The sequence below is a fragment of the Brachyhypopomus gauderio genome, chromosome 1 (genome assembly GCF_052324685.1).
Source record: "Brachyhypopomus gauderio isolate BG-103 chromosome 1, BGAUD_0.2, whole genome shotgun sequence".
In the NCBI taxonomy this organism is placed as follows: Eukaryota; Metazoa; Chordata; class Actinopteri; order Gymnotiformes; family Hypopomidae; genus Brachyhypopomus; species Brachyhypopomus gauderio.
In genome coordinates, this window is record NC_135211.1 from 44072564 (window position 1) to 44095736 (window position 23173).

General features: G+C 43.8%; 48 non-coding genes across 48 annotated transcripts; 24 read left to right on the plus strand and 24 right to left on the minus strand.

Annotated features, from left to right (window-relative positions):
* The first annotated feature begins 13 nt into the window (after nt 1–13).
* trnaa-agc (transfer RNA alanine (anticodon AGC)) lies at nt 14–86 on the plus strand. Its single transcript has one exon. It is a non-coding gene; the product is annotated as a tRNA-Ala (tRNA).
* Nucleotides 87–1143: 1057 nt separating this feature from the next.
* trnai-aau (transfer RNA isoleucine (anticodon AAU)) lies at nt 1144–1217 on the minus strand. The gene has a single exon. It is a non-coding gene; the product is annotated as a tRNA-Ile (tRNA).
* A 694-nt stretch (nt 1218–1911) lies between these two features.
* On the minus strand, nt 1912–1985 carry trnai-aau (transfer RNA isoleucine (anticodon AAU)). Its single transcript has one exon. It is a non-coding gene; the product is annotated as a tRNA-Ile (tRNA).
* Nucleotides 1986–2318: 333 nt separating this feature from the next.
* trnaa-agc (transfer RNA alanine (anticodon AGC)) lies at nt 2319–2391 on the plus strand. The gene has a single exon. It is a non-coding gene; the product is annotated as a tRNA-Ala (tRNA).
* A 288-nt stretch (nt 2392–2679) lies between these two features.
* trnai-aau (transfer RNA isoleucine (anticodon AAU)) lies at nt 2680–2753 on the minus strand. The gene has a single exon. It is a non-coding gene; the product is annotated as a tRNA-Ile (tRNA).
* A 332-nt stretch (nt 2754–3085) lies between these two features.
* Nucleotides 3086–3158, plus strand: trnaa-agc (transfer RNA alanine (anticodon AGC)). Its single transcript has one exon. It is a non-coding gene; the product is annotated as a tRNA-Ala (tRNA).
* Nucleotides 3159–3447: 289 nt separating this feature from the next.
* Nucleotides 3448–3521, minus strand: trnai-aau (transfer RNA isoleucine (anticodon AAU)). Its single transcript has one exon. It is a non-coding gene; the product is annotated as a tRNA-Ile (tRNA).
* Nucleotides 3522–4215: 694 nt separating this feature from the next.
* Nucleotides 4216–4289, minus strand: trnai-aau (transfer RNA isoleucine (anticodon AAU)). The gene has a single exon. It is a non-coding gene; the product is annotated as a tRNA-Ile (tRNA).
* Nucleotides 4290–4622: 333 nt separating this feature from the next.
* On the plus strand, nt 4623–4695 carry trnaa-agc (transfer RNA alanine (anticodon AGC)). Its single transcript has one exon. It is a non-coding gene; the product is annotated as a tRNA-Ala (tRNA).
* A 288-nt stretch (nt 4696–4983) lies between these two features.
* On the minus strand, nt 4984–5057 carry trnai-aau (transfer RNA isoleucine (anticodon AAU)). Its single transcript has one exon. It is a non-coding gene; the product is annotated as a tRNA-Ile (tRNA).
* A 333-nt stretch (nt 5058–5390) lies between these two features.
* On the plus strand, nt 5391–5463 carry trnaa-agc (transfer RNA alanine (anticodon AGC)). Its single transcript has one exon. It is a non-coding gene; the product is annotated as a tRNA-Ala (tRNA).
* Nucleotides 5464–5752: 289 nt separating this feature from the next.
* Nucleotides 5753–5826, minus strand: trnai-aau (transfer RNA isoleucine (anticodon AAU)). Its single transcript has one exon. It is a non-coding gene; the product is annotated as a tRNA-Ile (tRNA).
* A 333-nt stretch (nt 5827–6159) lies between these two features.
* On the plus strand, nt 6160–6232 carry trnaa-agc (transfer RNA alanine (anticodon AGC)). The gene has a single exon. It is a non-coding gene; the product is annotated as a tRNA-Ala (tRNA).
* A 289-nt stretch (nt 6233–6521) lies between these two features.
* trnai-aau (transfer RNA isoleucine (anticodon AAU)) lies at nt 6522–6595 on the minus strand. Its single transcript has one exon. It is a non-coding gene; the product is annotated as a tRNA-Ile (tRNA).
* Nucleotides 6596–7289: 694 nt separating this feature from the next.
* Nucleotides 7290–7363, minus strand: trnai-aau (transfer RNA isoleucine (anticodon AAU)). Its single transcript has one exon. It is a non-coding gene; the product is annotated as a tRNA-Ile (tRNA).
* A 333-nt stretch (nt 7364–7696) lies between these two features.
* Nucleotides 7697–7769, plus strand: trnaa-agc (transfer RNA alanine (anticodon AGC)). Its single transcript has one exon. It is a non-coding gene; the product is annotated as a tRNA-Ala (tRNA).
* Nucleotides 7770–8057: 288 nt separating this feature from the next.
* On the minus strand, nt 8058–8131 carry trnai-aau (transfer RNA isoleucine (anticodon AAU)). Its single transcript has one exon. It is a non-coding gene; the product is annotated as a tRNA-Ile (tRNA).
* A 333-nt stretch (nt 8132–8464) lies between these two features.
* Nucleotides 8465–8537, plus strand: trnaa-agc (transfer RNA alanine (anticodon AGC)). The gene has a single exon. It is a non-coding gene; the product is annotated as a tRNA-Ala (tRNA).
* A 2830-nt stretch (nt 8538–11367) lies between these two features.
* On the plus strand, nt 11368–11440 carry trnaa-agc (transfer RNA alanine (anticodon AGC)). The gene has a single exon. It is a non-coding gene; the product is annotated as a tRNA-Ala (tRNA).
* Nucleotides 11441–11729: 289 nt separating this feature from the next.
* trnai-aau (transfer RNA isoleucine (anticodon AAU)) lies at nt 11730–11803 on the minus strand. The gene has a single exon. It is a non-coding gene; the product is annotated as a tRNA-Ile (tRNA).
* Nucleotides 11804–12136: 333 nt separating this feature from the next.
* On the plus strand, nt 12137–12209 carry trnaa-agc (transfer RNA alanine (anticodon AGC)). The gene has a single exon. It is a non-coding gene; the product is annotated as a tRNA-Ala (tRNA).
* Nucleotides 12210–12497: 288 nt separating this feature from the next.
* On the minus strand, nt 12498–12571 carry trnai-aau (transfer RNA isoleucine (anticodon AAU)). The gene has a single exon. It is a non-coding gene; the product is annotated as a tRNA-Ile (tRNA).
* A 333-nt stretch (nt 12572–12904) lies between these two features.
* trnaa-agc (transfer RNA alanine (anticodon AGC)) lies at nt 12905–12977 on the plus strand. Its single transcript has one exon. It is a non-coding gene; the product is annotated as a tRNA-Ala (tRNA).
* Nucleotides 12978–13266: 289 nt separating this feature from the next.
* Nucleotides 13267–13340, minus strand: trnai-aau (transfer RNA isoleucine (anticodon AAU)). The gene has a single exon. It is a non-coding gene; the product is annotated as a tRNA-Ile (tRNA).
* Nucleotides 13341–13673: 333 nt separating this feature from the next.
* On the plus strand, nt 13674–13746 carry trnaa-agc (transfer RNA alanine (anticodon AGC)). Its single transcript has one exon. It is a non-coding gene; the product is annotated as a tRNA-Ala (tRNA).
* A 288-nt stretch (nt 13747–14034) lies between these two features.
* trnai-aau (transfer RNA isoleucine (anticodon AAU)) lies at nt 14035–14108 on the minus strand. The gene has a single exon. It is a non-coding gene; the product is annotated as a tRNA-Ile (tRNA).
* Nucleotides 14109–14441: 333 nt separating this feature from the next.
* On the plus strand, nt 14442–14514 carry trnaa-agc (transfer RNA alanine (anticodon AGC)). Its single transcript has one exon. It is a non-coding gene; the product is annotated as a tRNA-Ala (tRNA).
* A 289-nt stretch (nt 14515–14803) lies between these two features.
* Nucleotides 14804–14877, minus strand: trnai-aau (transfer RNA isoleucine (anticodon AAU)). Its single transcript has one exon. It is a non-coding gene; the product is annotated as a tRNA-Ile (tRNA).
* A 333-nt stretch (nt 14878–15210) lies between these two features.
* Nucleotides 15211–15283, plus strand: trnaa-agc (transfer RNA alanine (anticodon AGC)). The gene has a single exon. It is a non-coding gene; the product is annotated as a tRNA-Ala (tRNA).
* A 289-nt stretch (nt 15284–15572) lies between these two features.
* Nucleotides 15573–15646, minus strand: trnai-aau (transfer RNA isoleucine (anticodon AAU)). Its single transcript has one exon. It is a non-coding gene; the product is annotated as a tRNA-Ile (tRNA).
* Nucleotides 15647–15979: 333 nt separating this feature from the next.
* On the plus strand, nt 15980–16052 carry trnaa-agc (transfer RNA alanine (anticodon AGC)). The gene has a single exon. It is a non-coding gene; the product is annotated as a tRNA-Ala (tRNA).
* A 288-nt stretch (nt 16053–16340) lies between these two features.
* On the minus strand, nt 16341–16414 carry trnai-aau (transfer RNA isoleucine (anticodon AAU)). The gene has a single exon. It is a non-coding gene; the product is annotated as a tRNA-Ile (tRNA).
* A 333-nt stretch (nt 16415–16747) lies between these two features.
* Nucleotides 16748–16820, plus strand: trnaa-agc (transfer RNA alanine (anticodon AGC)). Its single transcript has one exon. It is a non-coding gene; the product is annotated as a tRNA-Ala (tRNA).
* A 289-nt stretch (nt 16821–17109) lies between these two features.
* Nucleotides 17110–17183, minus strand: trnai-aau (transfer RNA isoleucine (anticodon AAU)). The gene has a single exon. It is a non-coding gene; the product is annotated as a tRNA-Ile (tRNA).
* Nucleotides 17184–17516: 333 nt separating this feature from the next.
* trnaa-agc (transfer RNA alanine (anticodon AGC)) lies at nt 17517–17589 on the plus strand. Its single transcript has one exon. It is a non-coding gene; the product is annotated as a tRNA-Ala (tRNA).
* A 289-nt stretch (nt 17590–17878) lies between these two features.
* trnai-aau (transfer RNA isoleucine (anticodon AAU)) lies at nt 17879–17952 on the minus strand. The gene has a single exon. It is a non-coding gene; the product is annotated as a tRNA-Ile (tRNA).
* A 333-nt stretch (nt 17953–18285) lies between these two features.
* Nucleotides 18286–18358, plus strand: trnaa-agc (transfer RNA alanine (anticodon AGC)). Its single transcript has one exon. It is a non-coding gene; the product is annotated as a tRNA-Ala (tRNA).
* A 288-nt stretch (nt 18359–18646) lies between these two features.
* On the minus strand, nt 18647–18720 carry trnai-aau (transfer RNA isoleucine (anticodon AAU)). The gene has a single exon. It is a non-coding gene; the product is annotated as a tRNA-Ile (tRNA).
* A 333-nt stretch (nt 18721–19053) lies between these two features.
* On the plus strand, nt 19054–19126 carry trnaa-agc (transfer RNA alanine (anticodon AGC)). The gene has a single exon. It is a non-coding gene; the product is annotated as a tRNA-Ala (tRNA).
* A 696-nt stretch (nt 19127–19822) lies between these two features.
* On the plus strand, nt 19823–19895 carry trnaa-agc (transfer RNA alanine (anticodon AGC)). The gene has a single exon. It is a non-coding gene; the product is annotated as a tRNA-Ala (tRNA).
* Nucleotides 19896–20184: 289 nt separating this feature from the next.
* trnai-aau (transfer RNA isoleucine (anticodon AAU)) lies at nt 20185–20258 on the minus strand. The gene has a single exon. It is a non-coding gene; the product is annotated as a tRNA-Ile (tRNA).
* A 333-nt stretch (nt 20259–20591) lies between these two features.
* trnaa-agc (transfer RNA alanine (anticodon AGC)) lies at nt 20592–20664 on the plus strand. The gene has a single exon. It is a non-coding gene; the product is annotated as a tRNA-Ala (tRNA).
* A 289-nt stretch (nt 20665–20953) lies between these two features.
* On the minus strand, nt 20954–21027 carry trnai-aau (transfer RNA isoleucine (anticodon AAU)). The gene has a single exon. It is a non-coding gene; the product is annotated as a tRNA-Ile (tRNA).
* Nucleotides 21028–21360: 333 nt separating this feature from the next.
* Nucleotides 21361–21433, plus strand: trnaa-agc (transfer RNA alanine (anticodon AGC)). Its single transcript has one exon. It is a non-coding gene; the product is annotated as a tRNA-Ala (tRNA).
* Nucleotides 21434–21722: 289 nt separating this feature from the next.
* Nucleotides 21723–21796, minus strand: trnai-aau (transfer RNA isoleucine (anticodon AAU)). The gene has a single exon. It is a non-coding gene; the product is annotated as a tRNA-Ile (tRNA).
* Nucleotides 21797–22129: 333 nt separating this feature from the next.
* trnaa-agc (transfer RNA alanine (anticodon AGC)) lies at nt 22130–22202 on the plus strand. The gene has a single exon. It is a non-coding gene; the product is annotated as a tRNA-Ala (tRNA).
* Nucleotides 22203–22490: 288 nt separating this feature from the next.
* Nucleotides 22491–22564, minus strand: trnai-aau (transfer RNA isoleucine (anticodon AAU)). The gene has a single exon. It is a non-coding gene; the product is annotated as a tRNA-Ile (tRNA).
* Nucleotides 22565–22897: 333 nt separating this feature from the next.
* On the plus strand, nt 22898–22970 carry trnaa-agc (transfer RNA alanine (anticodon AGC)). The gene has a single exon. It is a non-coding gene; the product is annotated as a tRNA-Ala (tRNA).
* The last annotated feature ends 203 nt before the right edge of the window (nt 22971–23173 follow it).

Sequence of the window (23173 nt, forward strand, 5' to 3'; positions counted from 1 at the left end):
CATTAGCCTCGTAGGGGAATTAGCTCAAGTGGTAGAGCGCTCGCTTAGCATGCGAGAGGTAGTGGGATCGATGCCCACATTCTCCATTATAGGTATTTCAGTCATGCTCGATAGTGAAAAAGAAAATTGGTGCATGTTTTTTGACCCTGACGCTTCCATAATTCTTTTCACACACTACATGCCAAATCTCTGTTAGAATGTGTCACCTTAAACATGTGATTCGTACTATATGAGTACTCAACAATAAGGGCTCGCACATGTCAAGAGTCCACACCGTCCGACAAGACTTTCTGATCTCCACCATACAAGTTGGAATTTGAGAGACCCAAAATAACACTAATCCGCCTCATATCTGATCCAAAAGACTATCATCAATGGCCCGTATGGGGATCGAACCCATGACCTTGGCGTTATTAGCACCACGCTCTAACCAGCTGAGCTAACCGGACTACATGATGGAGGCTTTCTGCAAGTTGTGTGGCTGAGGTAGGCCTGTTCCATGAAAGTATACAAATGGTATGAGGAGGGATGTCTGCGGTAATCGACCAAGCACAGACATTAGTTGACACCTCCAGTTTCCTTCTCTTCTTGGTTGATTGGCGGTCAACGATCAAATTAAATCTACTCAACCTTTGAGCCACTGCTAAAATGCAAGTCCATGCAGCTGTTCACAGTAAAGAAATGTAAAAATCATCAATTGCAGTGTCTGTAGAGCTTTGCACTCTCAGTTTGGACTTGAGCTTTTGTCCAGGATCTGAACAACAAGAGCATTAGCCTCGTAGGGGAATTAGTTCAAGTGGTAGAGCGCTCGCTTAGCATGCGAGAGGTAGTGGGATCGATGCCCACATTCTCCATTATAGGTATTTCAGTCATGCTCGATAGTGAAAAAGAAAATTGGTGCATGTTTTTTGACCCTGACGCTTCCATAATTCTTTTCACACACTACATGCCAAATCTCTGTTAGAATGTGTCACCTTAAACATGTGATTCGTACTATATGAGTACTCAACAATAAGGGCTCGCACATGTCAAGAGTCCACACCGTCCGACAAGACTTTCTGATCTCCACCATACAAGTTGGAATTTGAGAGACCCAAAATAACACTAATCCGCCTCATATCTGATCCAAAAGACTATCATCAATGGCCCGTATGGGGATCGAACCCATGACCTTGGCGTTATTAGCACCACGCTCTAACCAGCTGAGCTAACCGGCCTAGATGATGGAGGCTTTCTGCAAGTTGTGTGGCTGAGGTAGGCCTGTTCCATGAAAGTATACAAATGGTATGAGGAGGGATGTCTGCGGTAATCGACCAAGCACAGACATTAGTTGACACCTCCAGTTTCCTTCTCTTCTTGGTTGATTGGCGGTCAACGATCAAATTAAATCTACTCAACCTTTGAGCCACTGCTAAAATGCAAGTCCATGCAGCTGTTCACAGTAAAGAAATGTAAAAATCATCAATTGCAGTGTCTGTAGAGCTTTGTACTCTCAGTTTGGACTTGAGCTTTTGTCCAGGATCTGAACAACAAGAGCACTGAGCCTAGTAGGGGAATTAGCTCAAGTGGTAGAGCGCTCGCTTAGCATGCGAGAGGTAGTGGGATCGATGCCCACATTCTACATTATAGGCGTTTCAGTAATGCTCGATAGTAAAAAGAAAATTGGTGCATGATTTTTGACCCTGACTCTTCCATAATTCTTTTCACACACTACATGCCAAATCTCTGTTAGAATGTGTCACCTTAAACATGTGATTCGTACTATATGAGTACTCAACAATAAGGGCTCGCACATGTCAAGAGTCCACACCGTCCGACAAGACTTTCTGATCTCCACCATACAAGTTGGCATTTGAGAGACCCAAAACAACACTAATCCGCCTCATATCTGATCCAAAAGACTATCATCAATGGCCCGTATGGGGATCGAACCCATGACCTTGGCGTTATTAGCACCACGCTCTAACCAGCTGAGCTAACCGGCCTACATGATGGAGACTTTCTGCAAGTTGTGTGGCTGAGGTAGGCCTGTTCCATGAAAGTATACAAATGGTATGAGGAGGGATGTCTGCGGTAATCGACCAAGCACAGACATTAGTTGACACCTCCAGTTTCCTTCTCTTCTTGGTTGATTGGCGGTCAACGATCAAATTAAATCTACTCAACCTTTGAGCCACTGCTAAAATGCAAGTCCATGCAGCTGTTCACAGTAAAGAAATGTAAAAATCATCAATTGCAGTGTCTGTAGAGCTTTGCACTCTCAGTTTGGACTTGAGCTTTTGTCCAGGATCTGAACAACAAGAGCACTGAGCCTCGTAGGGGAATTAGCTCAAGTGGTAGAGCGCTCGCTTAGCATGCGAGAGGTAGTGGGATCGATGCCCACATTCTCCATTATAGGCATTTCAGTCATGCTCGATAGTAAAAAGAAAATTGGTGCATGTTTTTTGACCCTGACTCTTCCATAATTCTTTTCACACACTACATGCCAAATCTCTGTTAGAATGTGTCACCTTAAACATATGATTCGTACTATATGAGTACTCAACAATAAGGGCTCGCACATGTCAAGAGTCCACACCGTCCGACAAGACTTTCTGATCTCCACCATACAAGTTGGCATTTGAGAGACCCAAGATAACACTAATCCGCCTCATATCTGATCCAAAAGACTATCATCAATGGCCCGTATGGGGATCGAACCCATGACCTTGGCGTTATTAGCACCACGCTCTAACCAGCTGAGCTAACCGGCCTACATGATGGAGGCTTTCTGCAAGTTGTGTGGCTGAGGTAGGCCTGTTCCATGAAAGTATACAAATGGTATGAGGAGGGATGTCTGCGGTAATCGACCAAGCACAGACATTAGTTGACACCTCCAGTTTCCTTCTCTTCTTGGTTGATTGGCGGTCAACGATCAAATTAAATCTACTCAACCTTTGAGCCACTGCTAAAATGCAAGTCCATGCAGCTGTTCACAGTAAAGAAATGTAAAAATCATCAATTGCAGTGTCTGTAGAGCTTTGCACTCTCAGTTTGGACTTGAGCTTTTGTCCAGGATCTGAACAACAAGAGCATTAGCCTCGTAGGGGAATTAGCTCAAGTGGTAGAGCGCTCGCTTAGCATGCGAGAGGTAGTGGGATCGATGCCCACATTCTCCATTATAGGTATTTCAGTCATGCTCGATAGTGAAAAAGAAAATTGGTGCATGTTTTTTGACCCTGACGCCTCCATAATTCTTTTCACACACTACATGCCAAATCTCTGTTAGAATGTGTCACCTTAAACATGTGATTCGTACTATATGAGTACTCAACAATAAGGGCTCGCACATGTCAAGAGTCCACACCGTCCGACAAGACTTTCTGATCTCCACCATACAAGTTGGAATTTGAGAGACCCAAAATAACACTAATCCGCCTCATATCTGATCCAAAAGACTATCATCAATGGCCCGTATGGGGATCGAACCCATGACCTTGGCGTTATTAGCACCACGCTCTAATCAGCTGAGCTAACCGGCCTAGATGATGGAGGCTTTCTGCAAGTTGTGTGGCTGAGGTAGGCCTGTTCCATGAAAGTATACAAATGGTATGAGGAGGGATGTCTGCGGTAATCGACCAAGCACAGACATTAGTTGACACCTCCAGTTTCCTTCTCTTCTTGGTTGATTGGCGGTCAACGATCAAATTAAATCTACTCAACCTTTGAGCCACTGCTAAAATGCAAGTCCATGCAGCTGTTCACAGTAAAGAAATGTAAAAATCATCAATTGCAGTGTCTGTAGAGCTTTGTACTCTCAGTTTGGACTTGAGCTTTTGTCCAGGATCTGAACAACAAGAGCACTGAGCCTAGTAGGGGAATTAGCTCAAGTGGTAGAGCGCTCGCTTAGCATGCGAGAGGTAGTGGGATCGATGCCCACATTCTACATTATAGGCATTTCAGTCATGCTCGATAGTAAAAAGAAAATTGGTGCATGATTTTTGACCCTGACTCTTCCATAATTCTTTTCACACACTACATGCCAAATCTCTGTTAGAATGTGTCACCTTAAACATGTGATTCGTACTATATGAGTACTCAACAATAAGGGCTCGCACATGTCAAGAGTCCACACCGTCCGACAAGACTTTCTGATCTCCACCATACAAGTTGGCATTTGAGAGACCCAAAATAACACTAATCCGCCTCATATCTGATCCAAAAGACTATCATCAATGGCCCGTATGGGGATCGAACCCATGACCTTGGCGTTATTAGCACCACGCTCTAACCAGCTGAGCTAACCGGCCTACATGATGGAGACTTTCTGCAAGTTGTGTGGCTGAGGTAGGCCTGTTCCATGAAAGTATACAAATGGTATGAGGAGGGATGTCTGCGGTAATCGACCAAGCACAGACATTAGTTGACACCTCCAGTTTCCTTCTCTTCTTGGTGGATTGGCGGTCAACGATCAAATTAAATCTACTCAACCTTTGAGCCACTGCTAAAATGCAAGTCCATGCAGCTGTTCACAGTAAAGAAATGTAAAAATCATCAATTGCAGTGTCTGTAGAGCTTTGCACTCTCAGTTTGGACTTGAGCTTTTGTCCAGGATCTGAACAACAAGAGCACTGAGCCTCGTAGGGGAATTAGCTCAAGTGGTAGAGCGCTCGCTTAGCATGCGAGAGGTAGTGGGATCGATGCCCACATTCTCCATTATAGGCATTTCAGTCATGCTCGATAGTAAAAAGAAAATTGGTGCATGTTTTTTGACCCTGACTCTTCCATAATTCTTTTCACACACTACATGCCAAATCTCTGTTAGAATGTGTCACCTTAAACATATGATTCGTACTATATGAGTACTCAACAATAAGGGCTCGCACATGTCAAGAGTCCACACCGTCCGACAAGACTTTCTGATCTCCACCATACAAGTTGGCATTTGAGAGACCCAAGATAACACTAATCCGCCTCATATCTGATCCAAAAGACGATGATCAATGGCCCGTATGGGGATCGAACCCATGACCTTGGCGTTATTAGCACCACGCCCTAACCAGCTGAGCTAACCGGCCTACATGATGGAGGCTTTCTGCAAGTTGTGTGGCTGAGGTAGGCCTGTTCCATGAAAGTATACAAATGGTATGAGGAGGGATGTCTGTGGTAATCGACCAAGCACAGACATTAGTTGACACCTCGAGTTTCCTTCTCTTCTTGGTTGATTGGCGGTCAACGATCAAATTAAATCTACTCAACCTTTGAGCCACTGCTAAAATGCAAGTCCATGCAGCTGTTCACAGTAAAGAAATGTAAAAATCATCAATTGCAGTGTCTGTAGAGCTTTGCACTCTCAGTTTGGACTTGAGCTTTTGTCCAGGATCTGAACAACAATAGCACTGAGCCTAGTAGGGGAATTAGCTCAAGTGGTAGAGCGCTCGCTTAGCATGCGAGAGGTAGTGGGATCGATGCCCACATTCTCCATTATAGGCATTTCAGTCATGCTCGATAGTGAAAAAGAAAATTGGTGCATGTTTTTTGACCCTGACGCTTCCATAATTCTTTTCACACACTACATGCCAAATCTCTGTTAGAATGTGTCACCTTAAACATGTGATTCGTACTATATGAGTACTCAACAATAAGGGCTCGCACATGTCAAGAGTCCACACCGTCCGACAAGACTTTCTGATCTCCACCATACAAGTTGGAATTTGAGAGACCCAAAATAACACTAATCCGCCTCATATCTGATCCAAAAGACTATCATCAATGGCCCGTATGGGGATCGAACCCATGACCTTGGCGTTATTAGCACCACGCTCTAACCAGCTGAGCTAACCGGCCTACATGATGGAGTCTTTCTGCAAGTTGTGTGGCTGAGGTAGGCCTGTTCCATGAAAGTATACAAATGGTATGAGGAGGGATGTCTGCGGTAATCGACCAAGCACAGACATTAGTTGACACCTCCAGTTTCCTTCTCTTCTTGGTTGATTGGCGGTCAACGATCAAATTAAATCTACTCAACCTTTGAGCCACTGCTAAAATGCAAGTCCATGCAGCTGTTCACAGTAAAGAAATGTAAAAATCATCAATTGCAGTGTCTGTAGAGCTTTGCACTCTCAGTTTGGACTTGAGCTTTTGTCCAGGATCTGAACAACAAGAGCACTGAGCCTCGTAGGGGAATTAGCTCAAGTGGTAGAGCGCTCGCTTAGCATGCGAGAGGTAGTGGGATCGATGCCCACATTCTCCATTATAGGCATTTCAGTCATGCTCGATAGTGAAAAAGAAAATTGGTGCATGTTTTTTGACCCTGACGCTTCCATAATTCTTTTCACACACTACATGCCAAATCTCTGTTAGAATGTGTCACCTTAAACATGTGATTCGTACTATATGAGTACTCAACAATAAGGGCTCGCACATGTCAAGAGTCCACACCGTCCGACAAGACTTTCTGATCTCCACCATACAAGTTGGAATTTGAGAGACCCAAAATAACACTAATCCGCCTCATATCTGATCCAAAAGACTATCATCAATGGCCCGTATGGGGATCGAACCCATGACCTTGGCGTTATTAGCACCACGCTCTAACCAGCTGAGCTAACCGGCCTACATGATGGAGGCTTTCTGCAAGTTGTGTGGCTGAGGTAGGCCTGTTCCATGAAAGTATACAAATGGTATGAGGAGGGATGTCTGCGGTAATCGACCAAGCACAGACATTAGTTGACACCTCCAGTTTCCTTCTCTTCTTGGTTGATTGGCGGTCAACGATCAAATTAAATCTACTCAACCTTTGAGCCACTGCTAAAATGCAAGTCCATGCAGCTGTTCACAGTAAAGAAATGTAAAAATCATCAATTGCAGTGTCTGTAGAGCTTTGTACTCTCAGTTTGGACTTGAGCTTTTGTCCAGGATCTGAACAACAAGAGCACTGAGCCTAGTAGGGGAATTAGCTCAAGTGGTAGAGCGCTCGCTTAGCATGCGAGAGGTAGTGGGATCGATGCCCACATTCTACATTATAGGCATTTCAGTCATGCTCGATAGTAAAAAGAAAATTGGTGCATGATTTTTGACCCTGACTCTTCCATAATTCTTTTCACACACTACATGCCAAATCTCTGTTAGAATGTGTCACCTTAAACATGTGATTCGTACTATATGAGTACTCAACAATAAGGGCTCGCACATGTCAAGAGTCCACACCGTCCGACAAGACTTTCTGATCTCCACCATACAAGTTGGCATTTGAGAGACCCAAAATAACACTAATCCGCCTCATATCTGATCCAAAAGACTATCATCAATGGCCCGTATGGGGATCGAACCCACGACCTTGGCGTTATTAGCACCATGCTCTAACCAGCTGAGCTAACCGGCCTACATGATGGAGACTTTCTGCAAGTTGTGTGGCTGAGGTAGGCCTGTTCCATGAAAGTATACAAATGGTATGAGGAGGGATGTCTGCGGTAATCGACCAAGCACAGACATTAGTTGACACCTCCAGTTTCCTTCTCTTCTTGGTTGATTGGCGGTCAACGATCAAATTAAATCTACTCAACCTTTGAGCCACTGCTAAAATGCAAGTCCATGCAGCTGTTCACAGTAAAGAAATGTAAAAATCATCAATTGCAGTGTCTGTAGAGCTTTGCACTCTCAGTTTGGACTTGAGCTTTTGTCCAGGATCTGAACAACAAGAGCACTGAGCCTCGTAGGGGAATTAGCTCAAGTGGTAGAGCGCTCGCTTAGCATGCGAGAGGTAGTGGGATCGATGCCCACATTCTCCATTATAGGCATTTCAGTCATGCTCGATAGTAAAAAGAAAATTGGTGCATGTTTTTTGACCCTGACTCTTCCATAATTCTTTTCACACACTACATGCCAAATCTCTGTTAGAATGTGTCACCTTAAACATATGATTCGTACTATATGAGTACTCAACAATAAGGGCTCGCACATGTCAAGAGTCCACACCGTCCGACAAGACTTTCTGATCTCCACCATACAAGTTGGCATTTGAGAGACCCAAGATAACACTAATCCGCCTCATATCTGATCCAAAAGACGATGATCAATGGCCCGTATGGGGATCGAACCCATGACCTTGGCGTTATTAGCACCACGCCCTAACCAGCTGAGCTAACCGGCCTACATGATGGAGGCTTTCTGCAAGTTGTGTGGCTGAGGTAGGCCTGTTCCATGAAAGTATACAAATGGTATGAGGAGGGATGTCTGTGGTAATCGACCAAGCACAGACATTAGTTGACACCTCGAGTTTCCTTCTCTTCTTGGTTGATTGGCGGTCAACGATCAAATTAAATCTACTCAACCTTTGAGCCACTGCTAAAATGCAAGTCCATGCAGCTGTTCACAGTAAAGAAATGTAAAAATCATCAATTGCAGTGTCTGTAGAGCTTTGCACTCTCAGTTTGGACTTGAGCTTTTGTCCAGGATCTGAACAACAATAGCACTGAGCCTAGTAGGGGAATTAGCTCAAGTGGTAGAGCGCTCGCTTAGCATGCGAGAGGTAGTGGGATCGATGCCCACATTCTCCATTATAGGCATTTCAGTCATGCTCGATAGTGAAAAAGAAAATTGGTGCATGTTTTTTGACCCTGACGCTTCCATAATTCTTTTCACACACTACATGCCAAATCTCTGTTAGAATGTGTCACCTTAAACATGTGATTCGTACTATATGAGTACTCAACAATAAGGGCTCGCACATGTCAAGAGTCCACACCGTCCGACAAGACTTTCTGATCTCCACCATACAAGTTGGCATTTGAGAGACCCAAAATAACACTAATCCGCCTCATATCTGATCCAAAAGACTATCATCAATGGCCCGTATGGGGATCGAACCCATGACCTTGGCGTTATTAGCACCACTATGGTGTGATTTTTGTTTCAATAGTTCCACAAAAGCAAAAGTAAATCCAAGAGCAGAAAGTATATGTTATGAATGCAAAACAGAAAAATATATATCAAAAGTATATATTTTTTATATAATTGGTTATTTGAAACTTATTTTCGTTTGCATTTTGACAAGTTTTTGGTTCCATTGTTTTTGTTTTTTTGGATTTTCCCAGTAAGGTCTTTTGCTTCTGGAATCTCTCTTTGCTTCTGGTTCGTTTTTTGCTTCTGACTTTTGGAACACATTTCACGTGTGGGAGGGTCTTAGATGAAGGCGTTCCTCTGCAATCTCCATTGGTCACTGATTCCGGACTGACACAGAGCTCTGAGACCGCCTCTGGGACCAAGCCACGCCCACCCCACCAGCCTCCCAGCGTTTTCAAACGTGGCGGAACGCGGTGGTTCTGTTTCACAGTAGCATGTAAACTAAGTTTTACCATAAAAGTTTATACAAAGGTTATAATTAATTGGTAAATGGTCTGTAGATATTGCAAATGTACACTGTATAATAACTACATTAAGCATGCTCACCAGCACGAGCTTTTTAAATTTTTAGTGAACTGGATGGAGAGAACATTGATGTGTGGAAGAAATATGAGTATTTGCAATATCTGGTATGGCGACGGACGGGGGGTGGGGGGCAGCTGGTGTACGAGAGGTGATGCCAAATATAGTAAAATCCATAATAGTAAAAAATACCAAAATTAAAGCCAAATACCAAAATTAAAGCAATACTGAAAAGTGGCCACCCTATATACAACCAGCTTTGTTCACTCACACTGTTTTTCAGTGTTCTGCAGGTACCACACACAAACACACATCACATGCATCTTGTGCTGTCCATATTTTATTAAGAAGTGAACAATATTCATTGAACCATTGAACATAGAGATACTAAACATAATACATGTCAGACATGACATTCAGACACTGTCCGACTCAGAGATAAAAACAAAAAGATTTTAACTTGGAGGGGTGCGAGTAAGAAGAGTAGTCCATTGAAACGCAGAGTGCGGATTAGTTTCCTTCTCACTTTAGACCCGCGGGGACGCTAGCGAATGATCCAGGAGGAGCGAGTAACTAGTCGCTACTATTGTGAATGTAGCAAAACGGTGACAGAAGCTACAGCAGCGATTAAATTAAAAATAATTTAAAGGCTAGCTTTAAACACGCTCTTCCCTGTTGACTTCTCTCACGGTAATGTCGCGCTGAAAAATATTGACCTGTCTTGTCAATATATGGAGCCAGATCCGTAAACGCGAGCCGCTTTCGCCATTCCAGATGGCTCAGTCAAAACCATTACATCTTAATGAACCAATAAATAACATCAGCGGCAAAAATGAGTGTAAAAATACCAGGGTTCATCATTTAGAACTACAAAAAAATCTTGTTTCTTATTTTACTATCTACCTATTTTTCATAAGAGTTTGTTTTACCGCAAAATACTTCAAAAACGGCGAATTTCGCCGCAAGGTGACAGATTTTCATGTCTGCATCCAGTTCACTAAAATTTTAAAAAGCTCGCGCTGGTGAAGTGTGCTAAATATTAACTGCCATGCTTAATGTAGTTATTATACAGTGTACATTTGCAATATCTACAGACCATTTACCAATTAATTATAACCTTTGTATAAACTTTTATGGTAAAACTTAGTTTACATGCTACTGTGAAACAGAACCACCGCGTTCCGCCACGTTTGAAAACGCTGGGAGGCTGGTGGGGTGGGCGTGGCTTGGTCCCAGAGGCGGTCTCAGAGCTCTGTGTCAGTCCGGAATCAGTGACCAATGGAGATTGCAGAGGAACGCCTTCATCTAAGACCCTCCCACACGTGAAATGTGTTCCAAAAGTCAGAAGCAAAAAACGAACCAGAAGCAAAGAGAGATTCCAGAAGCAAAAGACCTTACTGGGAAAATCCAAAAAAACAAAAACAATGGAACCAAAAACTTGTCAAAATGCAAACGAAAATAAGTTTCAAATAACCAATTATATAAAAAATATATACTTTTGATATATATTTTTCTGTTTTGCATTCATAACATATACTTTCTGCTCTTGGATTTACTTTTGCTTTTGTGGAACTATTGAAACAAAAATCACACCATACACCACGCTCTAACCAGCTGAGCTAACCGGCCTACATGATGGAGTCTTTCTGCAAGTTGTGTGGCTGAGGTAGGCCTGTTCCATGAAAGTATACAAATGGTATGAGGAGGGATGTCTGCGGTAATTGACCAAGCACAGACATTAGTTGACACCTCCAGTTTCCTTCTCTTCTTGGTTGATTGGCGGTCAACGATCAAATTAAATCTACTCAACCTTTGAGCCACTGCTAAAATGCAAGTCCATGCAGCTGTTCACAGTAAAGAAATGTAAAAATCATCAATTGCAGTGTCTGTAGAGCTTTGCACTCTCAGTTTGGACTTGAGCTTTTGTCCAGGATCTGAACAACAAGAGCACTGAGCCTCGTAGGGGAATTAGCTCAAGTGGTAGAGCGCTCGCTTAGCATGCGAGAGGTAGTGGGATCGATGCCCACATTCTCCATTATAGGCATTTCAGTCATGCTCGATAGTGAAAAAGAAAATTGGTGCATGTTTTTTGACCCTGACGCTTCCATAATTCTTTTCACACACTACATGCCAAATCTCTGTTAGAATGTGTCACCTTAAACATGTGATTCGTACTATATGAGTACTCAACAATAAGGGCTCGCACATGTCAAGAGTCCACACCGTCCGACAAGACTTTCTGATCTCCACCATACAAGTTGGCATTTGAGAGACCCAAAATAACACTAATCCGCCTCATATCTGATCCAAAAGACTATCATCAATGGCCCGTATGGGGATCGAACCCATGACCTTGGCGTTATTAGCACCACGCTCTAACCAGCTGAGCTAACCGGCCTACATGATGGACGCTTTCTGCAAGTTGTGTGGCTGAGGTAGTCCTTTTCCATGAAAGTATACAAATGGTATGAGGAGGGATGTCTGCGGTAATCGACCAAGCACAGACATTAGTTGACACCTCCAGTTTCCTTCTCTTCTTGGTTGATTGGCGGTCAACGATCAAATTAAATCTACTCAACCTTGGAGCCACTGCTAAAATGCAAGTCCATGCAGCTGTTCACAGTAAAGAAATGTAAAAATCATCAATTGCAGTGTCTGTAGAGCTTTGCACTCTCAGTTTGGACTTGAGCTTTTGTCCAGGATCTGAACAACAAGAGCACTGAGCCTCATAGGGGAATTAGCTCAAGTGGTAGAGCGCTCGCTTAGCATGCGAGAGGTAGTGGGATCGATGCCCACATTCTCCATTATAGGCATTTCAGTCATGCTCGATAGTAAAAAGAAAATTGGTGCATGTTTTTTGACCCTGACGCTTCCATAATTCTTTTCACACACTACATGCCAAATCTCTGTTAGAATGTGTCACCTTAAACATGTGATTCGTACTATATGAGTACTCAACAATAAGGGCTCGCACATGTCAAGAGTCCACACCGTCCGACAAGACTTTCTGATCTCCACCATACAAGTTGGCATTTGAGAGACCCAAAATAACACTAATCCGCCTCATATCTGATCCAAAAGACTATCATCAATGGCCCGTATGGGGATCGAACCCATGACCTTGGCGTTATTAGCACCACGCTCTAACCAGCTGAGCTAACCGGCCTACATGATGGAGTCTTTCTGCAAGTTGTGTGGCTGAGGTAGGCCTGTTCCATGAAAGTATACAAATGGTATGAGGAGGGATGTCTGCGGTAATCGACCAAGCACAGACATTAGTTGACACCTCCAGTTTCCTTCTCTTCTTGTTTGATTGGCGGTCAACGATCAAATTAAATCTACTCAACCTTTGAGCCACTGCTAAAATGCAAGTCCATGCAGCTGTTCACAGTAAAGAAATGTAAAAATCATCAATTGCAGTGTCTGTAGAGCTTTGCACTCTCAGTTTGGACTTGAGCTTTTGTCCAGGATCTGAACAACAAGAGCACTGAGCCTAGTAGGGGAATTAGCTCAAGTGGTAGAGCGCTCGCTTAGCATGCGAGAGGTAGTGGGATCGATGCCCACATTCTCCATTATAGGCATTTCAGTCATGCTCGATAGTGAAAAAGAAAATTGGTGCATGTTTTTTGACCCTGACGCTTCCATAATTCTTTTCACACACTACATGCCAAATCTCTGTTAGAATGTGTCACCTTAAACATGTGATTCGTACTATATGAGTACTCAACAATAAGGGCTCGCACATGTCAAGAGTCCACACCGTCCGACAAGACTTTCTGATCTCCACCATACAAGTTGGCATTTGAGAGACCCAAAATAACACTAATCCGCCTCATATCTGATCCAAAAGACTATCATCAATGGCCCGTATGGGGATCGAACCCATGACCTTGGCGTTATTAGCACCACGCTCTAACCAGCTGAGCTAACCGGCCTACATGATGGAGTCTTTCTGCAAGTTGTGTGGCTGAGGTAGGCCTGTTCCATGAAAGTATACAAATGGTATGAGGAGGGATGTCTGCGGTAATCGACCAAGCACAGACATTAGTTGACACCTCCAGTTTCCTTCTCTTCTTGGTTGATTGGCGGTCAACGATCAAATTAAATCTACTCAACCTTGGAGCCACTGCTAAAATGCAAGTCCATGCAGCTGTTCACAGTAAAGAAATGTAAAAATCATCAATTGCAGTGTCTGTAGAGCTTTGCACTCTCAGTTTGGACTTGAGCTTTTGTCCAGGATCTGAACAACAAGAGCACTGAGCCTCATAGGGGAATTAGCTCAAGTGGTAGAGCGCTCGCTTAGCATGCGAGAGGTAGTGGGATCGATGCCCACATTCTCCATTATAGGCATTTCAGTCATGCTCGATAGTAAAAAGAAAATTGGTGCATGTTTTTTGACCCTGACGCTTCCATAATTCTTTTCACACACTACATGCCAAATCTCTGTTAGAATGTGTCACCTTAAACATGTGATTCGTACTATATGAGTACTCAACAATAAGGGCTCGCACATGTCAAGAGTCCACACCGTCCGACAAGACTTTCTGATCTCCACCATACAAGTTGGCATTTGAGAGACCCAAAATAACACTAATCCGCCTCATATCTGATCCAAAAGACTATCATCAATGGCCCGTATGGGGATCGAACCCATGACCTTGGCGTTATTAGCACCACGCTCTAACCAGCTGAGCTAACCGGCCTACATGATGGAGTCTTTCTGCAAGTTGTGTGGCTGAGGTAGGCCTGTTCCATGAAAGTATACAAATGGTATGAGGAGGGATGTCTGCGGTAATCGACCAAGCACAGACATTAGTTGACACCTCCAGTTTCCTTCTCTTCTTGGTTGATTGGCGGTCAACGATCAAATTAAATCTACTCAACCTTTGAGCCACTGCTAAAATGCAAGTCCATGCAGCTGTTCACAGTAAAGAAATGTAAAAATCATCAATTGCAGTGTCTGTAGAGCTTTGCACTCTCAGTTTGGACTTGAGCTTTTGTCCAGGATCTGAACAACAAGAGCACTGAGCCTAGTAGGGGAATTAGCTCAAGTGGTAGAGCGCTCGCTTAGCATGCGAGAGGTAGTGGGATCGATGCCCACATTCTCCATTATAGGCATTTCAGTCATGCTCGATAGTGAAAAAGAAAATTGGTGCATGTTTTTTGACCCTGACGCTTCCATAATTCTTTTCACACACTACATGCCAAATCTCTGTTAGAATGTGTCACCTTAAACATGTGATTCGTACTATATGAGTACTCAACAATAAGGGCTCGCACATGTCAAGAGTCCACACCGTCCGACAAGACTTTCTGATCTCCACCATACAAGTTGGCATTTGAGAGACCCAAAATAACACTAATCCGCCTCATATCTGATCCAAAAGACTATCATCAATGGCCCGTATGGGGATCGAACCCATGACCTTGGCGTTATTAGCACCACGCTCTAACCAGCTGAGCTAACCGGCCTACATGATGGAGTCTTTCTGCAAGTTGTGTGGCTGAGGTAGGCCTGTTCCATGAAAGTATACAAATGGTATGAGGAGGGATGTCTGCGGTAATCGACCAAGCACAGACATTAGTTGACACCTCCAGTTTCCTTCTCTTCTTGGTTGATTGGCGGTCAACGATCAAATTAAATCTACTCAACCTTTGAGCCACTGCTAAAATGCAAGTCCATGCAGCTGTTCACAGTAAAGAAATGTAAAAATCATCAATTGCAGTGTCTGTAGAGCTTTGCACTCTCAGTTTGGACTTGAGCTTTTGTCCAGGATCTGAACAACAAGAGCACTGAGCCTAGTAGGGGAATTAGCTCAAGTGGTAGAGCGCTCGCTTAGCATGCGAGAGGTAGTGGGATCGATGCCCACATTCTCCATTATAGGCATTTCAGTCATGCTCGATAGTGAAAAAGAAAATTGGTGCATGTTTTTTGACCCTGACGCTTCCATAATTCTTTTCACACACTACATGCCAAATCTCTGTTAGAATGTGTCACCTTAAACATGTGATTCGTACTATATGAGTACTCAACAATAAGGGCTCGCACATGTCAAGAGTCCACACCGTCCGACAAGACTTTCTGATCTCCACCATACAAGTTGGCATTTGAGAGACCCAAAATAACACTAATCCGCCTCATATCTGATCCAAAAGACTATCATCAATGGCCCGTATGGGGATCGAACCCATGACCTTGGCGTTATTAGCACCACGCTCTAACCAGCTGAGCTAACCGGCCTACATGATGGAGTTTTTCTGCAAGTTGTGTGGCTGAGGTAGGCCTGTTCCATGAAAGTATACAAATGGTATGAGGAGGGATGTCTGCGGTAATCGACCAAGCACAGACATTAGTTGACACCTCCAGTTTCCTTCTCTTCTTGGTTGATTGGCGGTCAACGATCAAATTAAATCTACTCAACCTTGGAGCCACTGCTAAAATGCAAGTCCATGCAGCTGTTCACAGTAAAGAAATGTAAAAATCATCAATTGCAGTGTCTGTAGAGCTTTGCACTCTCAGTTTGGACTTGAGCTTTTGTCCAGGATCTGAACAACAAGAGCACTGAGCCTCATAGGGGAATTAGCTCAAGTGGTAGAGCGCTCGCTTAGCATGCGAGAGGTAGTGGGATCGATGCCCACATTCTCCATTATAGGCATTTCAGTCATGCTCGATAGTAAAAAGAAAATTGGTGCATGTTTTTTGACCCTGACGCTTCCATAATTCTTTTCACACACTACATGCCAAATCTCTGTTAGAATGTGTCACCTTAAACATGTGATTCGTACTATATGAGTACTCAACAATAAGGGCTCGCACATGTCAAGAGTCCACACCGTCCGACAAGACTTTCTGATCTCCACCATACAAGTTGGCATTTGAGAGACCCAAAATAACACTAATCCGCCTCATATCTGATCCAAAAGACTATCATCAATGGCCCGTATGGGGATCGAACCCATGACCTTGGCGTTATTAGCACCACGCTCTAACCAGCTGAGCTAACCGGCCTACATGATGGAGTCTTTCTGCAAGTTGTGTGGCTGAGGTAGGCCTGTTCCATGAAAGTATACAAATGGTATGAGGAGGGATGTCTGCGGTAATCGACCAAGCACAGACATTAGTTGACACCTCCAGTTTCCTTCTCTTCTTGGTTGATTGGCGGTCAACGATCAAATTAAATCTACTCAACCTTTGAGCCACTGCTAAAATGCAAGTCCATGCAGCTGTTCACAGTAAAGAAATGTAAAAATCATCAATTGCAGTGTCTGTAGAGCTTTGCACTCTCAGTTTGGACTTGAGCTTTTGTCCAGGATCTGAACAACAAGAGCACTGAGCCTAGTAGGGGAATTAGCTCAAGTGGTAGAGCGCTCGCTTAGCATGCGAGAGGTAGTGGGATCGATGCCCACATTCTCCATTATAGGCATTTCAGTCATGCTCGATAGTGAAAAAGAAAATTGGTGCATGTTTTTTGACCCTGACGCTTCCATAATTCTTTTCACACACTACATGCCAAATCTCTGTTAGAATGTGTCACCTTAAACATGTGATTCGTACTATATGAGTACTCAACAATAAGGGCTCGCACATGTCAAGAGTCCACACCGTCCGACAAGACTTTCTGATCTCCACCATACAAGTTGGCATTTGAGAGACCCAAAATAACACTAATCCGCCTCATATCTGATCCAAAAGACTATCATCAATGGCCCGTATGGGGATCGAACCCATGACCTTGGCGTTATTAGCACCACGCTCTAACCAGCTGAGCTAACCGGCCTACATGATGGAGTTTTTCTGCAAGTTGTGTGGCTGAGGTAGGCCTGTTCCATGAAAGTATACAAATGGTATGAGGAGGGATGTCTGCGGTAATCGACCAAGCACAGACATTAGTTGACACCTCCAGTTTCCTTCTCTTCTTGGTTGATTGGCGGTCAACGATCAAATTAAATCTACTCAACCTTGGAGCCACTGCTAAAATGCAAGTCCATGCAGCTGTTCACAGTAAAGAAATGTAAAAATCATCAATTGCAGTGTCTGTAGAGCTTTGCACTCTCAGTTTGGACTTGAGCTTTTGTCCAGGATCTGAACAACAAGAGCACTGAGCCTAGTAGGGGAATTAGCTCAAGTGGTAGAGCGCTCGCTTAGCATGCGAGAGGTAGTGGGATCGATGCCCACATTCTCCATTATAGGCATTTCAGTCATGCTCGATAGTGAAAAAGAAAATTGGTGCATGTTTTTTGACCCTGACGCTTCCATAATTCTTTTCACACACTACATGCCAAATCTCTGTTAGAATGTGTCACCTTAAACATGTGATTCGTACTATATGAGTACTCAACAATAAGGGCTCGCACATGTCAAGAGTCCACACCGTCCGACAAGACTTTCTGATCTCCACCATACAAGTTGGCATTTGAGAGACCCAAAATAACACTAATCCGCCTCATATCTGATCCAAAAGACTATCATCAATGGCCCGTATGGGGATCGAACCCATGACCTTGGCGTTATTAGCACCACGCTCTAACCAGCTGAGCTAACCGGCCTACATGATGGAGTTTTTCTGCAAGTTGTGTGGCTGAGGTAGGCCTGTTCCATGAAAGTATACAAATGGTATGAGGAGGGATGTCTGCGGTAATCGACCAAGCACAGACATTAGTTGACACCTCCAGTTTCCTTCTCTTCTTGGTTGATTGGCGGTCAACGATCAAATTAAATCTACTCAACCTTGGAGCCACTGCTAAAATGCAAGTCCATGCAGCTGTTCACAGTAAAGAAATGTAAAAATCATCAATTGCAGTGTCTGTAGAGCTTTGCACTCTCAGTTTGGACTTGAGCTTTTGTCCAGGATCTGAACAACAAGAGCACTGAGCCTCATAGGGGAATTAGCTCAAGTGGTAGAGCGCTCGCTTAGCATGCGAGAGGTAGTGGGATCGATGCCCACATTCTCCATTATAGGCATTTCAGTCATGCTCGATAGTAAAAAGAAAATTGGTGCATGTTTTTTGACCCTGACGCTTCCATAATTCTTTTCACACACTACATGCCAAATCTCTGTTAGAATGTGTCACCTTAAACATGTGATTCGTACTATATGAGTACTCAACAATAAGGGCTCGCACATGTCAAGAGTCCACACCGTCCGACAAGACTTTCTGATCTCCACCATACAAGTTGGCATTTGAGAGACCCAAAATAACACTAATCCGCCTCATATCTGATCCAAAAGACTATCATCAATGGCCCGTATGGGGATCGAACCCATGACCTTGGCGTTATTAGCACCACGCTCTAACCAGCTGAGCTAACCGGCCTACATGATGGAGTCTTTCTGCAAGTTGTGTGGCTGAGGTAGGCCTGTTCCATGAAAGTATACAAATGGTATGAGGAGGGATGTCTGCGGTAATCGACCAAGCACAGACATTAGTTGACACCTCCAGTTTCCTTCTCTTCTTGGTTGATTGGCGGTCAACGATCAAATTAAATCTACTCAACCTTTGAGCCACTGCTAAAATGCAAGTCCATGCAGCTGTTCACAGTAAAGAAATGTAAAAATCATCAATTGCAGTGTCTGTAGAGCTTTGCACTCTCAGTTTGGACTTGAGCTTTTGTCCAGGATCTGAACAACAAGAGCACTGAGCCTAGTAGGGGAATTAGCTCAAGTGGTAGAGCGCTCGCTTAGCATGCGAGAGGTAGTGGGATCGATGCCCACATTCTCCATTATAGGCATTTCAGTCATGCTCGATAGTGAAAAAGAAAATTGGTGCATGTTTTTTGACCCTGACGCTTCCATAATTCTTTTCACACACTACATGCCAAATCTCTGTTAGAATGTGTCACCTTAAACATGTGATTCGTACTATATGAGTACTCAACAATAAGGGCTCGCACATGTCAAGAGTCCACACCGTCCGACAAGACTTTCTGATCTCCACCATACAAGTTGGCATTTGAGAGACCCAAAATAACACTAATCCGCCTCATATCTGATCCAAAAGACAATCATCAATGGCCCGTATGGGGATCGAACCCATGACCTTGGCGTTATTAGGACCACGCTCTAACCAGCTGAGCTAACCGGCCTACATGATGGAGTCTTTCTGCAAGTTGTGTGGCTGAGGTAGGCCTGTTCCATGAAAGTATACAAATGGTATGAGGAGGGATGTCTGCGGTAATCGACCAAGCACAGACATTAGTTGACACCTCCAGTTTCCTTCTCTTCTTGGTTGATTGGCGGTCAACGATCAAATTAAATCTACTCAACCTTTGAGCCACTGCTAAAATGCAAGTCCATGCAGCTGTTCACAGTAAAGAAATGTAAAAATCATCAATTGCAGTGTCTGTAGAGCTTTGCACTCTCAGTTTGGACTTGAGCTTTTGTCCAGGATCTGAACAACAAGAACACTGAGCCTAGTAGGGGAATTAGCTCAAGTGGTAGAGCGCTCGCTTAGCATGCGAGAGGTAGTGGGATCGATGCCCACATTCTCCATTATAGGCATTTCAGTCATGCTCGATAGTGAAAAAGAAAATTGGTGCATGTTTTTTGACCCTGACGCTTCCATAATTCTTTTCACACACTACATGCCAAATCTCTGTTAGAATGTGTCACCTTAAACATATGATTCGTACTATATGAGTACTCAACAATAAGGGCTCGCACATGTCAAGAGTCCACACCGTCCGACAAGACTTTCTGATCTCCACCATACAAGTTGGCATTTGAGAGACCCAAGATAACACTAATCCGCCTCATATCTGATCCAAAAGACGATGATCAATGGCCCGTATGGGGATCGAACCCATGACCTTGGCGTTATTAGCACCACGCCCTAACCAGCTGAGCTAACCGGCCTACATGATGGAGGCTTTCTGCAAGTTGTGTGGCTGAGGTAGGCCTGTTCCATGAAAGTATACAAATGGTATGAGGAGGGATGTCTGTGGTAATCGACCAAGCACAGACATTAGTTGACACCTCGAGTTTCCTTCTCTTCTTGGTTGATTGGCGGTCAACGATCAAATTAAATCTACTCAACCTTTGAGCCACTGCTAAAATGCAAGTCCATGCAGCTGTTCACAGTAAAGAAATGTAAAAATCATCAATTGCAGTGTCTGTAGAGCTTTGCACTCTCAGTTTGGACTTGAGCTTTTGTCCAGGATCTGAACAACAATAGCACTGAGCCTAGTAGGGGAATTAGCTCAAGTGGTAGAGCGCTCGCTTAGCATGCGAGAGGTAGTGGGATCGATGCCCACATTCTCCATTATAGGCATTTCAGTCATGCTCGATAGTGAAAAAGAAAATTGGTGCATGTTTTTTGACCCTGACGCTTCCATAATTCTTTTCACACACTACATGCCAAATCTCTGTTAGAATGTGTCACCTTAAACATGTGATTCGTACTATATGAGTACTCAACAATAAGGGCTCGCACATGTCAAGAGTCCACACCGTCCGACAAGACTTTCTGATCTCCACCATACAAGTTGGCATTTGAGAGACCCAAAATAACACTAATCCGCCTCATATCTGATCCAAAAGACTATCATCAATGGCCCGTATGGGGATCGAACCCATGACCTTGGCGTTATTAGCACCACGCTCTAACCAGCTGAGCTAACCGGCCTACATGTTGGAGTCTTTCTGCAAGTTGTGTGGCTGAGGTAGGCCTGTTCCATGAAAGTATACAAATGGTATGAGGAGGGATGTCTGCGGTAATTGACCAAGCACAGACATTAGTTGACACCTCCAGTTTCCTTCTCTTCTTGGTTGATTGGCGGTCAACGATCAAATTAAATCTACTCAACCTTTGAGCCACTGCTAAAATGCAAGTCCATGCAGCTGTTCACAGTAAAGAAATGTAAAAATCATCAATTGCAGTGTCTGTAGAGCTTTGCACTCTCAGTTTGGACTTGAGCTTTTGTCCAGGATCTGAACAACAAGAGCACTGAGCCTCGTAGGGGAATTAGCTCAAGTGGTAGAGCGCTCGCTTAGCATGCGAGAGGTAGTGGGATCGATGCCCACATTCTCCATTATAGGCATTTCAGTCATGCTCGATAGTGAAAAAGAAAATTGGTGCATGTTTTTTGACCCTGACGCTTCCATAATTCTTTTCACACACTACATGCCAAATCTCTGTTAGAATGTGTCACCTTAAACATGTGATTCGTACTATATGAGTACTCAACAATAAGGGCTCGCACATGTCAAGAGTCCACACCGTCCGACAAGACTTTCTGATCTCCACCATACAAGTTGGCATTTGAGAGACCCAAAATAACACTAATCCGCCTCATATCTGATCCAAAAGACTATCATCAATGGCCCGTATGGGGATCGAACCCATGACCTTGGCGTTATTAGCACCACGCTCTAACCAGCTGAGCTAACCGGCCTACATGATGGACGCTTTCTGCAAGTTGTGTGGCTGAGGTAGTCCTTTTCCATGAAAGTATACAAATGGTATGAGGAGGGATGTCTGCGGTAATCGACCAAGCACAGACATTAGTTGACACCTCCAGTTTCCTTCTCTTCTTGGTTGATTGGCGGTCAACGATCAAATTAAATCTACTCAACCTTGGAGCCACTGCTAAAATGCAAGTCCATGCAGCTGTTCACAGTAAAGAAATGTAAAAATCATCAATTGCAGTGTCTGTAGAGCTTTGCACTCTCAGTTTGGACTTGAGCTTTTGTCCAGGATCTGAACAACAAGAGCACTGAGCCTCATAGGGGAATTAGCTCAAGTGGTAGAGCGCTCGCTTAGCATGCGAGAGGTAGTGGGATCGATGCCCACATTCTCCATTATAGGCATTTCAGTCATGCTCGATAGTAAAAAGAAAATTGGTGCATGTTTTTTGACCCTGACGCTTCCATAATTCTTTTCACACACTACATGCCAAATCTCTGTTAGAATGTGTCACCTTAAACATGTGATTCGTACTATATGAGTACTCAACAATAAGGGCTCGCACATGTCAAGAGTCCACACCGTCCGACAAGACTTTCTGATCTCCACCATACAAGTTGGCATTTGAGAGACCCAAAATAACACTAATCCGCCTCATATCTGATCCAAAAGACTATCATCAATGGCCCGTATGGGGATCGAACCCATGACCTTGGCGTTATTAGCACCACGCTCTAACCAGCTGAGCTAACCGGCCTACATGATGGAGTCTTTCTGCAAGTTGTGTGGCTGAGGTAGGCCTGTTCCATGAAAGTATACAAATGGTATGAGGAGGGATGTCTGCGGTAATCGACCAAGCACAGACATTAGTTGACACCTCCAGTTTCCTTCTCTTCTTGGTTGATTGGCGGTCAACGATCAAATTAAATCTACTCAACCTTTGAGCCACTGCTAAAATGCAAGTCCATGCAGCTGTTCACAGTAAAGAAATGTAAAAATCATCAATTGCAGTGTCTGTAGAGCTTTGCACTCTCAGTTTGGACTTGAGCTTTTGTCCAGGATCTGAACAACAAGAGCACTGAGCCTAGTAGGGGAATTAGCTCAAGTGGTAGAGCGCTCGCTTAGCATGCGAGAGGTAGTGGGATCGATGCCCACATTCTCCATTATAGGCATTTCAGTCATGCTCGATAGTGAAAAAGAAAATTGGTGCATGTTTTTTGACCCTGACGCTTCCATAATTCTTTTCACACACTACATGCCAAATCTCTGTTAGAATGTGTCACCTTAAACATGTGATTCGTACTATATGAGTACTCAACAATAAGGGCTCGCACATGTCAAGAGTCCACACCGTCCGACAAGACTT